This window comes from Megascapheus bottae, chromosome 8, assembly GCF_031878675.1.
Source record: "Megascapheus bottae isolate mThoBot1 chromosome 8, mThoBot2.hap1, whole genome shotgun sequence".
Taxonomy (NCBI): domain Eukaryota; kingdom Metazoa; phylum Chordata; class Mammalia; order Rodentia; family Geomyidae; genus Megascapheus; species Megascapheus bottae.
The window spans coordinates 47,503,404-47,508,253 of NC_143516.1; the positions used below are offsets into that span (position 1 = coordinate 47,503,404).

The following is a 4,850-nucleotide window of genomic DNA, read 5'->3' on the forward strand; positions in this document are numbered from 1 at the left end:
GCATTCTCTCAGACCACAAGGGCATCATTTTGGAACTGAACACCAATCTCCACCAAAGAAAACCCTGTAACTTGCAGAGATTTTACAACACATTGTTGAATCACCAGTGGGTTACTGAGAAGATCAGAACAGAAACTCAACAGTTTATGAAATTTAACAAAAAGGGGCACACAGAATATCAGCTCCTTTGGGACACAACAAAGGCAGTACTCGGAGCAAAATTTATAGTTCTGAGTGTCTACATTAAGAAACTGGAAATATCACAAACTAATATTTTAACGGTGCACTTCAAAGAACAACAAACCAATCCCAATTCCAATGAATGTAAACAAATTATTAAAATAAAAGCAGAATTAAATGAATTGGAGTCTGAAAAAAATAACCATAGAAAGAATCAACAAAACAAGGAGTTGGTTCTTTGAAAAAATTAACAAAATTGACAGACCCTTAACAAATCTTACCAAAAAAGAGAAGGGAGCATATTCAAATAAATAAAATCATGGACCAGAATGCAAATATCACAACAGACATTCACAAGATCCAGACCATCATATGGGTATACTTTTCAAACCTTTATGCCTACAAATTTGAGAATCTAGAAGACATGAATGAATTTCTAATCAATATTAATGTACCCAAAGTGAACCAAAAAGACCTAATCCACATAAACAGGCCTATTTCAAGTACTGAAATAGAAATGGCAATAAGAAACCTTCCATCCAAGAAAAGTCCAGGGCCAGATGGATTCAGAGGTGAATTCTATAAGGTCTTCAAAGCAGAGCTCACACCAATACTCCTCAAGCTCTTCAACGAAATTGAAAACGAAGGCTCGTTGCCAAATTTGTTCTACGAAGCCACCATAACCCTCATCCCAAAACCAAACAGGGAGTCATCAAAGAAAGAGAAATATAGATCCATTTCTTTGATCAATATTGATGAAAAACTTCTCAACAAAACACTGGCCAACTGCCTTCAGCAACTTATCAAATAAATTATATAGTACGATCAAACAGGATTCATCACAGGGACGCAAATTTGTTTCAACATATGCAAGTCAATTAATATAATTCATCACATCAACAAGACAAGAATTACATGATTGTATCAACAGATGCAGAAAAGGCATTTGACAAGATCAAACACACCTTTATACTAGGAAACTAGGAATCCATGGAACATTCCTCAGTATAATAAAGACTGCTTATGACAAACTCACGGCTAGCATCATACTTAATGGCTAAAAGTTAAAGCTATTTCCTCTAAAATCAAGAACAAGACAAGGATGCCCACTTTCTCCACTCCACTTTAATATGGTATTAGAATTCCTAGCCAGAGCTGTAAAGCAAGAAGCAAGCATATAGGGGATCCAAATAATAAAGAGGAAATGAAACATTCCCTCTTTACTGATGACATGCTTCTGTATTTAAAGAACTCTATAGACTCCTTTCCCAAGTTGCTGGAACTGATTCAAAACTTTGGCAAGGTAGCAGTGTATTAAATTAACCCTAAAAATCAACTGCCTTCCTGTATACCAACAATGAGAGGAGCTAGGCAACAATCAGAAAAGCAACTCCTTTTGCAATAGCCTCAAAGAAAATAAAGTACTTAGGAATTAAATTAACTAAGAATATAAAGGAGCTTTATGATGAAAACTTTAAAAACCTGGAAAATGAAATTAAGCCAGAACTGAAGAAATGGAAAAAACCTCCCATTCCCATGGATTGGAAGAATTAACATCATGAAATTGGTGATCTTGCCAAGGGCTATCTACAAATTCAATGCAATACCTATCAATAACCCCATCTCATTCTTTAAGGAAATAGAAGAGGCAATCCAAAACTTCATATGGATAAATAAAAGAGCCTGTATAGCAAAAAACAAATTCTTAGCAGAAAGAACAGCGCTGAAGGAATTTTCACCACCAAACTTTAGACTATTACAGAGCTATAGTAAATAAAACAGCTTGGTACTGGCAGAAGAACAGGCCTGAAGCACATGCACACTAAGGTCCACCTGCTCGACCTTCAGCAAGGTAGCCACCACCATCTTCTCGGGGATAAGGGTCGCCAGGCTGTCTGCTGTGGCCGTGCAGTCGCCGTGGATCCAAGTTTGAAAGATGGTGACTTTAAAAGATATAACCAGGCGACTGAAGTAGATCAAAAACATCCAGAAAATTACCAAATCTATGAAAATGGTAGCAGCAGCAAAATATGCCCGTACAGAGAGGGAGCTGAAGCCAGCTAGGGTGTCTGGAGTAGGATCTTTGGCTCTGTATGAAAAAGCTGATATTTAGGCACCTGAAGATAAGAAGAAACACCTACTTGTTGGTGTGTCCTCAGACCGAGGGCTCTGTGGCACTATTCACTCATCAGTTGCTAAACTGATAAAAAGTGAGGTGGCTACACTCACGGCAGCTGGAAAAGAGGTTATGGTTGTTGGAGTTGGTGATAAACTCAGGGGCATTCTCCATAGTACTCATTCTGACAAGTTTCTGGTGACATTCAAAGATGTGGGAAGAAAGCCCCCTACTTTTGGAGATGCATCTGTCATTGCACTTGAATTATTAAATTTTGGATATGAGTTTGAAGAAGTCTCTATCATCTTCAATCGATTCAGGTCGGTTATTTCCTACAAGACAGAAGAAAAACCCATATTTTCTCTTGATACCATTGCAAGTGCTGAGAGCATGAGCATCTATGATGATATTGATTCAAATGTGCTGCAAAATTACCAAAAGTACTGCCTGGCCAACATCATCTACTACTCCCTAAAGGAGTCAACTACCAGTGAGCAGAGTGCCAGGATGACTTCCATGGATAGTGCCAGCTAGAAATGATATATAAACTGACTCTGACATTCAACTGCACATGCCAAGCCATCATAATCAAGGAGCTGATTGAAATCATCTCTGGGGCTGCTGCTCTGGATTAATGGAACCCAAGTTCCATCCTCAGACAAGAGGTGAAGAAGGAAAATTCTGCAAGCTGATTTCGTTTTTAGCTTATTGCTGCCTTTGCCAGAAGAAACCTGCTCCATTGTTTGAATTACTAAAGACAGCAAGATGTTTGTAAATTATATTACAATAAATGACTTCCAATTAGAAAAAAAACAGGCCTGAAGACCAATGGAATAGAAGTGAAGACCCAGAAATCAACCCATAGACCTATGGCCAAATAATCTTTGATAAAGGAGCCAAAAAAATAGACTGGAAGAAAGACAGCCTCCTCAACAAATTTTGCTGGCAGAACTGGTTAAGCACCTGCAGAAAACTAAAGTTAGATCCTTCTATGTCACCCTGCACCAGGATTAACTCCAAATGGGTCAAAGACCTCAAGGTAAAAGTAGACACACTGAAAATTTTACAAGAAGAAATAGGAGATGCACTAGGCCTCCTTGGCACAGGTCAAAACTTTTTTAAGAAAGACCCAGAAACACAACAAATTAGAAAAGTTTGGACAGATGAGACTGCATTAAATTGCAGAGCTTCTGCCCATTTGTAAGGAAATGGAAAGACTTGGAAAAAAAAACATATTAAGTGAAGTAAGTAGGACTCAAAGGAACAGGCTCAATGGTTTCCCTCATTTGGGGAACACTGCATTGCACTCTTGGTGCAAGTGTAATCTCATTCAACCACTGTGGAAAGCAGTAGGTAGTTCCTCAAAGGACTAAATATAGAGCTCCCTTATGACCCAGCAATTCTACTCATTGGCATTTACCCAATGGTCCAGAAACCAGGACATACTAAAGCCACTAACACAATGATGTTCATTGCAGCACTATTTACCATAGCAAAGATATGGAACCAACCCAGATGCCCCTCAATTGATGATTGGATCAACAAGATGTGGAATTTATACACAATGGAATTCTATGGTGCCATCAGAAAGAAAGACAGCGCCCCATTTATAAGGTAATGGAAAGACTTAGAAAAAAAAAACATATTAAGTGAAGTAAGCCAGACCCAAAGAAACATAGGCTCAATCATTTCCTGCTGGAGCTAGCCAGTTGCAAGTCGAGATTCTTGGTTTAGGGGATGAGGACTAGAAAAGAAAAAGAAAAGACAAGACAAGTTATAGATGGGGTAGGGAGGGCTACAGCCCAAGACTACAGCCTAAGGCTGTAAGCTTAAGAGTGCAGCTCTCCTTTATTTCCCATTTCGGTCTTATATAGTCTCTGCAGAACAAGAAACTGTCAGGTGTTACATTGATAATCAAGATCAGTAGAGAGTGATAAAGCAATAACACATTCGTGCCTAATGATAATCAAGTCTCAGAAGAAAGTGATTCATAATACCAATGATATAGCTCAAAGTTCATAGGCATGCCATCATACATGACAGCTTATTTCTTTGTGTGGTTATCTTACTCACTGATGCAGATTCATGGGCCAGCCTGACCCCACACTTGGCTCCCAACAGTTTCCCTCATTTGTAATGATTAGTACAAAGCTTGGACTCTCCTAGCAGAGGATTCCAATAGCTCAAACCCTAGATACATAAGGCCATATAGAAAGAGGCCAAATTAATGGACCTCTAGGACAGGGAAACAAGAGCTTAATTATGAGTGACTACTGTACTATGTTTTTTTTTCTCTTTTCTTGTGTTGCTCTTTGGTTAATCTCATATTGCTATAGTATCTGACTTTGTTACCTGCTATATTATATATATATATATGTTTATTTGTTTAATTGAAATAGAATGGAAAAAAGATGAGGGGAGTGGGTGGGGGGAGGGAAATGGGGACAAGGACATGAGAAGGGATATCAATGTGTGGGAAGTAATGTACCTTCTATCTGACTAATATAACTGTAACTCCTCTATACAGTAAAGTAAAATTTAAAAATGAATTCAA

The 4,850-nt window shown here is 38.3% G+C and overlaps 1 pseudogene; it reads left to right on the forward strand.

The window, feature by feature from the left end:
• The first annotated feature begins 2,018 nt into the window (after positions 1-2,018).
• Positions 2,019-3,087, forward strand: LOC150059903 (ATP synthase F(1) complex subunit gamma, mitochondrial pseudogene; annotated as a pseudogene).
• Positions 3,088-4,850: the final 1,763 nt, after the last annotated feature.